Below are 12,010 nucleotides of genomic sequence, written 5' to 3'. Positions count from 1 at the left end.
CGCTCAACGCAGAAGCTGCCCCCTGGTGGTCAGTGCGCTCCCACAGGGAAAGCGCTGTTCAGCCAGAAGCCTGGCACGGCTGGCAAGCGCAGCAGCGGTGGTGGCAGCCTCTCCAGCCTCTGTGGCAGCGCTAAGGACCCCTCGGGGGATGTCCACCTGCCGGCTTAGGCCCACTCCCCGCTGCAGGCAGACAACCCCCAAGGGGTCCCAGACTGCGAGAGGGTGCAAGCTTAGCTGAGGAACTGCCCCACCAGGCCTCTAGTCAACAATAAAAAGATACATTAAAAAATAATAATCTTGGTCTCCCAGCTCTTAACCCAAGACTCTGTTCCTGTCCCCCATTATATGACACCCCTTTCACTACCCTGGGGGTGACCTTGGCACAGTCCCCACTCCCTCTCTGCCTCAAGATTCAGCCCCCACCCTGGGCCCCCATCCAGTCTTGACTTGCTCCTGGGTACCCCCTCCTACTCACCATCTAGTCAGACATATGGATGGCTGCCTGGATCTCCCTCTGGGACGTGAGGAGAAGGCCCCCCCTGACTCCTCCCCACCCTCACCACCTCCTCAGGGTAACTGGGCCTGCCAGTTTGGGTGGAGAAATTTTCCAGGTTGCCTAGGGCAACAAGGCAGTATTCTGGGGGCACTGTTCTAGAAGATTGTGCAATGACCTGTGTGATGTCACCAGGAAGTAGCAGAGTAGAGAGGTGGTTCCAGAGGCCTCTCTGAAAGGCCCAGGGCAGAGTACTCTGAGGCCCCCAGGGCTGGCTTGGCCTTGAGGAGGACATGTCCTTTACAATCTGGTGGCCACAGGCTCTGCATCCAGTCCCTTCTGGAGCCGGATCTAAGTGTTTGCCCAGGGCGGGCCTCCTACCCCTGCTGGGCCTCCCTCAGCAAACAGCCCACAGCCCTAACCCTGCCTTGAGGGAGCACTGCTAGAGCCTGAGAGAGTCACAGAGAGATACACAGTCAGTTACCCACATCCTCACTCCTGGTGACTCTGTCACAGCCACAGACCATCTCTGATGTCCTGTCACAGTCCCCCACAGCCACACACCATCTCAGGCTTGCTTAAGTATGCTAGGTTACCCAGAGCACTCAAGTAGATCATCAGATAAAGCATCGGACACCTAGTGAAATTTGGTTTTCAGATAAGCAAAGAATCATTTTTAATATACGTATGTCCCAAATATTTGCTAAATCAGGCAACCTGATGCCTGAGGCACTGCCACACCCACATCACAAAGCCTTGAAGTGCTGCACAGTTGCTCACCAGTCCCCTCATCGGCTGCCTCCTGCATGCCCCTTCTACTCCCTTAGGGTGGAAACTGTTCTGAGTCAGGGTGCTGAGGGCCAGCCTTGTGGATAGAAAAAAAAAAAAGTGTGTGTGGGGGGGGCGGGGGAGGGGGCTAGCCTGTTTGGCTCAATGGATAGAGTGTTGGCCTGTGGACTGAAGGGTCCCGGGTTCGATTCCAGTCAAGGGCACATGCCCAGGTTGCAGGCTCGATTGCCAGTAGTGGGCGTGCAGGAGGCAGCCAATCAATAATTCCCTTTCATTATTGATGTTTCTATCTCTCTCTCCCTCCCCCCTCCCTTCCTTTCTGAAATCAATTTTAAAAAGGCGGGGAGCAGGGTGCTATGGAAAGTAACCTCACAGGGTGATCTGATCATAAATTCCTAACTGGGCAGGTCATGGTGGGTAGTCATGCCCAGGCCTATAACTTCTTTAGTGAAAGGTTTTAAGCAAGCCCTGTCCATTGTTCTTGTGCATCTAGGTTAACACACCGTGGAAATGCCAGAAGTAACCCCCCTCTGAGGGGGTATTAACCCTCAAGAGAGCCCATAATTAACTGTCCTGCAATCCTATCCCCACCTTGCTTTCTCCCATCTTCACGTAATCTTCCTTACTTCCCTCCTTAATTTCAAAGGCACAAAAGAAACTGCAAAACTGTCCTTCTCCAGATCTGAGATCTTGCTTTCCGGCAATTGTCATCAGTTTTGGCTCAAATAAACTCATAAAAATTCCCTAAAGGTTTGGACATTTCTTACATTGACACTTGGGAAGGTCCCAGCTCCTTCAGCAGGGCTCTCAGAGGAACTTCTCCCTCAGGAACAATAATGGCCTACGGGCTTTGGAGGTGGACCCCCACCCCTCCTACTATCCAAAGGGTGATCCTAAATGCTCCCCCAAGACCCTTCTACTCCCTCAGGGTGGAAACTGTCCTGAGTCAGGGTGCTGAGGGCCAGCCTTGAGATTAAAAAAATAAGAAACCATAAGAAGGAAGTTGTGTGGGCTGCCAGAAAGGGGCCTGCTCTGTCCCAGGGCTGCAGTCCTGGCCCTGGTAGAAGGGCCAGGCAACCTTATCCTTCTGAGGGGAGGGCCTGGAGTCAGGCAGGTGGATCAGGGACATGTGACAGGAAACTCTATGGCTTTCAGAAGGTTGCATTGACACAGCAATCGAACTGGGATCCTGCAGGTATCGGTACCCAATAAACATCAGCAGCAGGGAGACCCAGCGGGAAGGGGTGTGAGGGTCCATCTGGGCCTGAGGACCTCCCAAAGGGGGAGTCTCCGTGGTTCTGCTCTGGGCCTTGCCCAACGTAGGCCTGTTTTTCTGTCAAATGGTGATGCTCAAGATGCCTCCCCACTGGGCTGAGGCAGGTGGGAGGTCTCTTTAATTGTAAAGCCCTGCATGGTGGTGGCGTGGCGGGGTTATTAGATTCCTCCTTCCCCCTAAGCCAGTGATGGCGAACCTTTTGAGCTTGACGTGTCAGCATTTTGAAAAACTCTAACTTAACTCTGGGGCCGTGTCACATATAGAAATTTTTTGATATTTGCAACCATAGTAAAACAAAGACTTATATTTTTGATGTTTATTTTATATATTTAAATGCCATTTAACAAAGAAAAATCAACCCAAAAAAATGAGTTCCCGTGTCACCTCTGACACGCGTGTCATAGGTTCGCCATCACTGCCCTAGGCCCAGGTTGCCTGGGCAGTAGGACCCTGCAGGCCCAGAGGGCAGCTCCCAGGGCTCTAGCATTAGGGACTGGGGGGCAGAGGGTGGGGGAAGGATGAGACAGATGTGGCGAAATCCCTTCTCAGCAGTCTAGCATCATGGCTAAGAGCTTGGCCAGGGAGCCAAACTGTCTGGGTAGAACCTCATATTGTGTGACCTAGAACAATTTACTGAATCTCTCTGTGTCTCAGTTTTCCCATTTCTAAAATGGGTAGACTAGTGTGGATTTACTTCATTGCAACGGGGATGAAGTGAGTTCATGCACATGGAGTGTTCAGCACCATGACTGGCACACAATGAGTGCTCAGTAAATGCCACAGCGGTTACCAGCTCTTTTCTTTTTTAAATGTGTTTTCTTTTTAAAAAATATTTATTTATTGACTTGAGAGAGAGAGAGAGAGAGAGAGAGACATCGATTTGTTGTTCCACTTACTTATGCGTTCATTAGTTGATTCTTTTTTAAAAAGTATTTATTATTATTGATTTCAGAGAGGAAGGGAGAGAGGGAGAGAGAGAGAGAGAAACATTTCATAATGATCGGCTGCCTCCTGCACGCCCCACGCTAGGGATCGAGCCCACAACCCGGGCTTGTGCCCTTGACCAGAACCAAACCTGTGACCCTTTAGTCCGCAGGCTGACACTCTATCCACTGAGCCAAACCAGCTAGGCTCATAAGTTGATTCTTGTATGTACCCTTATCAGCGGTCAAACCCAAAACCTTTGCACATCAGAACTATGCTCTAACCAACTAAGCTACCTGGCCAGAGCCTGCTATCAGCTCTTGTCTCCTGAGCCCCCTTATTCCTGTCTGGCATTGTCATTGGGTTGTGCCACCATATTAGTAATTTTAAACTTCTATTAATTTTCGTGTATTCTCCCCAACATATCCTCTGACATAAGCAGGTTGAACTTGTCAAGAGAAGACAGCAATTCCAAGGAGGCTAGCTAAGCCTGCCACCAGGAACCAGATAAGAAACCCAAGGACCACAACTAAGAACCCGGTTTGCTCCAGAAAGATCCAAGATGGATTCTGAAACCCCTTTCCAAAGGACCCGTTGAGGAAATTTCATTAGCATGCTAAAAAATCACCCCCAGGGGGTAGATTTAACATTAAAATGAGACGTGGTGTATGGCTAGGCATGTTCCAAGCATGTTTGGGGACAGCGCATGCTCCCTTCGAAATCTGGGAACTCCATTTTCTCAGAAATCTCTGCCCCTGAGACTTCCTAACTCCCCTTCAAACCCTTTAAGACTTTCCTAAGTCCCCAGAATCAGGAAGAAGGCATCTTTAGAGCACAAGATCATCCTTCTCCATCCCTGGCCAAAGAATAAAGTTTCTGATCTGCTTTACTGAACACGGTTTTGTTCTATTGGCGTGAGCAACAATGGACAGAATGATCATGATTTCAAGTCCTTGACCCACAGGGATTGGGGACATCTGTGTCCAAGGCATGGCCTCTGTCCTATGTCTTTGATGCTCGACCTGAAGGCAGTACCTCCCTCTACTCCTGAACTGGAGAAAACAAAACAGCCTGGGCTCACCGTGGCCAGTGTGGCTCAGTTGGTTGGGCATAGTCCTGTGCCCTGAAAGGTTGCCAGAGTGATTGGTCAGGGCACATGCCCGGGTTTCAGACTCAATCCCCAGTAGGGGGCATGCAGGAGGCAGCTGATCAATGATTCTCTCTCATCATTGATGTTTTTCTCCCTTCCTCTCTCTGAAAACATATCCTCGGGTGAGGATTTTAAAAAGAGAGAGTTTATTTTAGAAAGCTGCCCTGCTTTCATTTTCTTTAATGCCTCACCCACACACCTCTGTGTAAGGCAGTGGTTCTCAACCTTCCTAATGCCGCGACCCTGTAGGGGGTGTGCAGGAGGCAGCTGAGCAATGTTTCTCTCTCATCGATGTTTCTAGCTCTATCTCTCTCCCTTCCTCTCTGTAAAAAATCAATAAAATATATTTTAAAAAATAAAAATAAAAACATAACAGCCTTGGTTCACTTGGAGCCTGGGGGTTGAACAAAAAGCAGAGGAGGGCACTATGACATGTTGTCCCCCTCCCTTACCCCCGATTCCAAACAGTTGTCAAAGGCCTGAGTCCCCTTTAAGAATTCTACACTCAGCGGCTCCTTGCATCCCCAGAGCACCCTCCTTAATATCTGACAACTGGTTGCTAGGACAGCAGCAGGACACAGGGACACAGGGACACAGGGAGCTTGGCCATGACCAGACAGTGGGCTAGACAGGAGTGAACTGTCCATACTCCAGACGCAGTGGTTCTCAACCTTCCTAATGCCGTGACCCTTTAATACAGTTCCTCATGTTGTGGTGACCCCCAATTTCATTGTTACAAATTGAACATAATTAAAGCATAGTGATTAATCACAAAACAATATGTAATTATATGTGTTTTCCAATGGTCTTAGGCGACCCCTGTGAAAGGGTCGTTCGACCCCCAAAGAGTCGCAATCCACAGGTTGAGAACCGTTGCTCCAGAGGCTGGTTCACAGCTGGTGTGAGCAAGGCTCCATAGGGGCTCTGAGAATGGGGCTAAAAGCTCTGCCCTAGGTCAGGGTTCATTCCGGGGCAAAACCCACACCGGGAATGGGCCTAAGCCAGGCTCCACTTTATAGGGCACGCGTTGGAAACCTCAGAGCTGGTGTATTAAGAATATGCAGATTATGACCTGTTGAATGAGGGAACACAAGCCACCCACACTGGCACCAGAGCTCCCACTTTGGAGAAGTGAAAACCCAGGGGCCCTTTTGATTGAAGGCCCAGTTTCAATACATTAACACAAAGGAAGTAGTCACAAGATTTATTACTTGCAGATCCCAGAAGTGCGGGAGCACAATGTGGGGGAGGGAGGAAGCGCACTTCTCTGTCCCAGGTCACAAGAGAGCAAGAGATAAAGAACCGGATAGCAAGAAGCACCCATTATCTATGAGGTGGTTGGAGCAAAGGCACTAATTTTTTTCACAGGCTCAACTCTGAGTGGTCATTTAAAAATGTGCCTGGGAAAAGCAAGGCAGGGACTTGTGGCAGGATCCTAAGCTCCAGGCCCTTATTTAAACGTCCAGACTGGGTGTGAGCAGGGTTGACATACTGTGAAATGCCTAGGTGGCAACACAAAATGACTCTTTTCTCCTCCCAAGGCACTGATGTGCAGGCACCGCCTGCCAACCACTGGCCCCTGCCCTGAGGCTCTGGGTCAGCAGCATCTCCACAGGGTTCCCCAGGGGAGGCTGCCTCCTTCCGCACCTTCTAAATTTAGGGCTGGGCTCTGTGACTCATTCTTGAATCTGCTTTGCTCCCTCCTCCAGGATTGTGCTCCCACGGTATTTCCAACCTCTGCTGCCTCAGACTGATAAATAAGGCCCTAGAAATCCTGCAGCAGCCACCACACCCCAGTCCACGCCCCCATCCCTCAGCTCAGCTCTGGGCTTCTCTCTGACCATGTCTGTCTGCCTCCCCTTACCTTTCCAAACACTCACCTCCACCCTGCCACTCCCCAACCAGAACCTACCCAGGGGGCCATATGGGGGAGTGGGGAGGGGGGGGCCTGACTCCAAGCAGGACTGTGGTGGCAGTGGGGAAGGAGAGAGGGAGCCAAGACCTGCCCCTCCAAATTAGTAGCCAGGTGGAGTCTCACTCCCACCTGGAGGCTCTTGGTGAGTTCCTGGCCTCTCTAGGTTTCTCTTTCCTCCTCCATAAATAAGGGGTTTGAACCGCAGTTGAAATGAGCACTGAGCCAGATCTCCACCTTCAAACAGGGTGGGCCAGGGGCAGGATATCTGACATTAGGCCCTGTATCCAGTCTAGGCTCCTCTCTAGCCTTCCTCCCCTTTTGCTCTGGGGACACAGGCCAAGCCCCTGCTAGCAACCTTTTTTTAAAAAATTCTTTATTGTTGAAAGTATTACATATGTCTCCTTTTTCCCCCATTGAACTCTCCCAGCCCGCTCCCGCCCCCCAGCACAGGCCCGAACCCCCCTATTGTCTGTGTCCATTGGTTATGCTTATATGCATGCATACAAGTCCTGTGGTTGATCTCTCCCCACGCCCCCCACCTTCCCCTGCCTTCCTTCTGAGGTTTGATGGTCTGTTCCATGCTTCTGTCTCTGGATCTATTTTTGTTCATCAGTTTATATTGGCAGCCTTTTTTTTTTTTTTAACTTCTGCCCTGCCTGGAGGAAGGGTTGTGCATGACCCACACCCTGAAGGGGCTGGGAAGAGTACAGGGTCTGGTCCTGGTCTGACTGACCGGGGCTGTAATGTACAGCTTAACTCTAGACCTCAGGTTGTGGGGAAGGGAATCATGTTGCATGAGGAGGTGTAAACAGTGTAAACCCTTGAGGTGCCTGTTCCCTGCCAGGTTACCAGAGCTAGAGGATGACATGGGGATGTAGGTTTCCCCCTTGACTCCAGAAACATAGGGTCTCAGGGCACAGAGTGTAGGTGTCTGAGAGATGAGCATACCTGGGGCTGCAGCACCTCTGCCCCTGCTTGGCGCTAGAAGAACCCTGTCTGCAGCGAGCCTCAGCCCTGTGTTCATCAGTAACAACAGTGGCTAATGTTTACCGAGCTTGGAACATGTGCCTGGTGCTGTTCTATGCACTTAACAAGTCTTCACTTCTTTCATTCATAGTTATACCTCGAGACAGCCCTGGATAAGGTTTCCTACTCCTCCCCAACATCTCCCCACCACCCACCCACGACACTTTACAGGCAATTCAATGCTCAGAGAAGGTAGTGAACGACACGAGGCCACAGCGTTAAGTCACTGGGAAGGCTGCTTAAGAGCCAGGTTTGACTACAATCTTGGCTTCTGCTTGCTACCCCCAGGTGGCTCTGCCCCGAGTATACATTAGAGACTCAATAAATGTTTGATGAAGATGTTTGATTGCTGCCATGTAATGGAAAGATCCCTATCCTAGTTCATTTGTACCCCAACTCCTGTGTGTTGGGGTAAAACTTAAGAGTCCTTTCCTCCTTTAGCCTCAGTTTCCCCCAATGAAAACAGAGATTACTGAAGACCCAGAGAATTAGATACTTGGATGTGGGGAGGATCTTGGATTTCCATTTCTACAAACACTTGCCTTTCATGACTTGCTGGAGGAGGGGGACCCATCTGCAACCAGACCTCAGGGTCTCCCAGGCCCTCCCCCCGCCTATCCCCAGAACCTCCAAGTGCACTCCAGAGAGGAACACCTAGGTACAGCCCAGCTCCATCATTTCAGAGACAGAAAAGTTCGCTTCCCAGCTGGGCATCTGCCTGATCCTGGGGGCTGTATGGTGTGTCCATGGTGCCACCTGGCTATTCCACCTGACTGGGAGAGAGGCTCCTACAGCCTCAGTTCAATGTGCATCCCTTTCTCTCATCATTACTCAAGCCAGCCAGGGTATCAACTTCAGCCGCTGCTGGCCCCACCTGGAGTCACCTGAGTGCCCAGTTCCTCCCACGTTCAGAAACAGAGCCCAATACCCTCCTATTCCTTTCCATTCAGAGTCTGATCCCTTAGAACTACGCCCACATCTGTCCCACCTGGACTCCTCCCCTTACCTGGGCCACTATCCTGAGAGGCAGGGTCTGTACAGATCCAGCTACACTGTTCTCTTTCTCCAGGATTCTCCAGATCTTTCTTAGTTTCCTGCTTCTTGTAGCCATCTCAACAGAGCAGGGCCCTCTTCCATTAGGCCTAGGTTGGGTAGAAGGATTGGAATTAGAGTCTCCTCCATGCCCTCAGAGTAGTCTGTGTCTCTAAGACAGTATTCAACAAAAACACTAATCCTTGGTGCAGGGAAAGGCTCCAGGACCAAAGGCAGGAGGGCTGGGCTTTAGCGCTTGTTCACAGACTGCTGAGACCTGTAGAGCAAGCTCCTGCCCCTTTGAGGCCCTCAGTTTTGCAATCTGTAGAAAGAGGAAATGGGCCCCTCAATCTGCAATCACCTGACTAATAATATTTTGCCCTTATAGACTGCTTGGGAGTTTAGTTTCACTCCTGCATCAGATTTGATCCTCCCAACAACCTACTTCCATTTACAAATGAGAAGGCTTAGGTTCCCAAGGGACCAGAATTGCCCAAGGTCACACAGTAAGTCGCAGGCAGGGCCTGGGCTAGAGTCTGTGAATCCTGAACCATCCATCTCTGGTCCCCCGAACTCTATTATACTAGGACTCTGGCTGTGTGACTTTCTCTGACCCGTTGTCCAATCTGCAACAGGGCTGCTGTGAGGATCAAACCAAGGCAATGAAGGAAGCTGTGCTTTGCAAACCATAGAGAAAGGACAACAAAAAAAGACGGACAGTTACTAATTCTGTTATCTTGGCTAAGGCGCCCCCAGGTGTCCATCCCGGGTCGCTCAGCTTGCGCAGGCGCTCTTTGGTGTTTACAGCGGCCGCCAGGTCCTGCATTTGCGCCTGCGCTTCCAGCCGGGGCTGCCCAATGCCCTCAAGCTGCACATTGTCGGACGCGGCCCCAAGTACTGCAGTGAGCTTCCTGGGGCCCCTGTCAGCTCCCAGGCGTCTCCAAAGCCCCGCAGCAGCGGCGATCTGAGAAATGACAGGAAGAAGCAACAGCTCGGTCTCTACCCTCCTCCTCTCCTGAGACTCCAGCATCTCCGTCACCGGTTCACTAAACCTCGGGTGCCGGTTCTGGCGCCCCCTCACGGTAGACATGGCGGCCGCAGTGAATTAGACCAGAGTGGCCCATGCACTGCCTCGTGGGAGCCTTAGTTCAGGGCTAGAACCTTTCTGGAGTTGGAACGCGGTAAAAACTACATTTCCCAGAAGCCCAAGAGACAGAGACGCAGAAGGGCCCGGGGCATGGCGGGAGATGGAGTTTGGGGACCGTAGTGGGTTTGTGCTGGCAGAGAAACGAGTTAGAGCAGTTGAACTGCTTGCTCTGGTGTTCGCCTTGCGTGTTCGAGGTACGTAATACATAGTAGCTGTCATAGGAGGAGAGTAGTGTTGTTAGAGCTGCGTTTAGAAAGAATACTCCTCATTACCAGTACGCACTTCCTACAGGGCTTTCACCCCCATAACTCCTTGGAGACTCCTCTCAACAGGCATCCACATCGCCAAGGGCTCTCAGTTCTCTTACTGAGGTTGAATAGAACGTGTTTGGGGTGATCGAAATGTTCTCTATCTGTAATAATACAACAGGGACTAGTCTGTGGCTACCGAACACTTGACATGCGGCTAAGTGCCATGGAGAAATAAACATGTTTTTATTTAATTAATTTTATTCTTTAAATAATTTAAATTTAATTAATCACTTAAATTTAATTTAAATAGCCACCCGTGGCTAGTGCCTACCCTATTGGACAGTGTCGCAGTAAACTAGACCTCTTAGCATTCAACACCAACCATCATCTTCCTGCTTTGTGAGACTTACACTTCAGTTTTCTTCCTGCCTACTCACTACTCTTTTATTTTGAATTTTTTGTTAAACTTATTGGGGTGACATTGGTTAATAGGATCGTATAGGTTTCAAGTGTATAATTCTATTTACAAGATCTGTGTATTGCCTGTGTGCCCACCACCCCAAGTCAAACCATCTTCTCTCGCCATATATTAGGCCCTACTCACTACTCTTGATCTTTGCAGATTCCTTAGCTGTAAAATTTTTCCCAAGGACATACTGCAGTTATAAAATGTCATAACACACCATCTGTTGAGTAACTACTTTCTTACTCACTGAGCAACTTTGTTTTCTAAAATCATAGACTATCAGAAACTTTGCTGTTTGAAATTATATAAGTAAGACTGAAACTCCAACCTGGAGGATCTAAATCGCTAAGCAGACAGGGCTTACAACCCAGGAACAGAGATTCAGATAAGATTTCTGAACATAATATACCACATTTACCTTAACTTTATTCTTTCCAAGCAAACAGTACTCTGGGTTCACTTAGCAATCCAGACCTGATGTTGGCTGCTTTATACACAGCTATTTGCTTTGAGCCATCAAAAGATTGCTTCATTTAAATGTCACCTAGCTTTTCTGTGCTGATAGGGCTCTCGCAAACATGGCAAACATTCCTAAAACCTGCCGGACTTTCTGCAGGAAGTGTGGCAAGCATCCGCCCCACAAAGTGACACAGTTGGGCAAGGACTCCCTATGCCCAGGCAAAGCGGCATCATGACAGGAAGCAGAGTGGCTATGATGGGCCGACTAAGCCGATTTTCTGCAGAATTGCTAAAACTACAAAGATTGTGCTGAGGCTTGAATGCGGTGAGCCCAACTGCAGATCTAAGAGAATGCTGGCTACTAAGAGATCCAAGCATTTTGAACTGGGAGATAAGAAGAGAAAGGGCCAAGTGATCCAGTTCTAAGCTTCATATTTTTTTTCTTTTTTTAAAAAAATATATTTTTATAATAAAAAAAAATAAATCTTTTAATGGATTTCAGAGAGAGGAAGGGAGAGGGATAGAAATGCCAATGAGAGAGAATCAATTGGCTGCCTCCTGCACGCCCCCTACTGGGGATCAAGCCCAAAACTTGGGCAGGTGCCCTGACTGGAAAATCTGGTTTAACGCTCAACCACTGAGCCACACCAGCTGGGCTAAACTTCATATTTTGTTTCATTATGTGACAATACAATCTTGAGGATAAAAATAAACAAATAAATAAGTAATAAATGTCGCCTACCCTTCACCTCTCTTAAAGCCTATAACTTACTTTTCCTTTGTGTTCAGTGGGACAGCACATGGTTTTCTGGTGTGTTGTCTTCCTCGTTGCCATGGATCAGTAAACCTGACTTTGTTGGACTCTGGGTGTGTGCCTGGCCGGCTCTGGCTGAGTGGGCTCGAGCAGTCTGGAATACTGGTACCCTCCAGGTTCAGTCACTCCACATGCTCTTTTTAGATAACCTAATTCACTTCCATCCATATGCGGCTGACTCCCCAACTTCCAGCTCGGGCCTTTCTGCTGTCTCTGGGACACCTTCTGGTTGACTTACAGGTCCCTTAAACTCAGTGTGTTCAAAACG

At 49.5% G+C, this 12,010-nt stretch overlaps 1 long non-coding RNA gene across 1 annotated transcript in view; it reads left to right on the top strand.

Moving 5' to 3' along the window:
- Positions 1-9,428: 9,428 nt before the first annotated feature.
- Positions 9,429-12,010, top strand: part of LOC106726260 — an 8,871-nt gene continuing 6,289 nt past the window's right edge. The window contains exon 1 of the long non-coding RNA XR_001362287.1: positions 9,429-9,946. This is a non-coding gene — a long non-coding RNA (uncharacterized LOC106726260). The remainder of the gene's footprint in view (positions 9,947-12,010) is intronic.

This window comes from Myotis brandtii, unplaced genomic scaffold, assembly GCF_000412655.1.
Source record: "Myotis brandtii unplaced genomic scaffold, ASM41265v1 scaffold244, whole genome shotgun sequence".
NCBI lineage: Eukaryota > Metazoa > Chordata > Mammalia > Chiroptera > Vespertilionidae > Myotis > Myotis brandtii.
The sequence above is the reverse complement of the archived record's forward strand: the minus strand, read 5'-3'. Positions and strand labels throughout refer to the sequence as shown.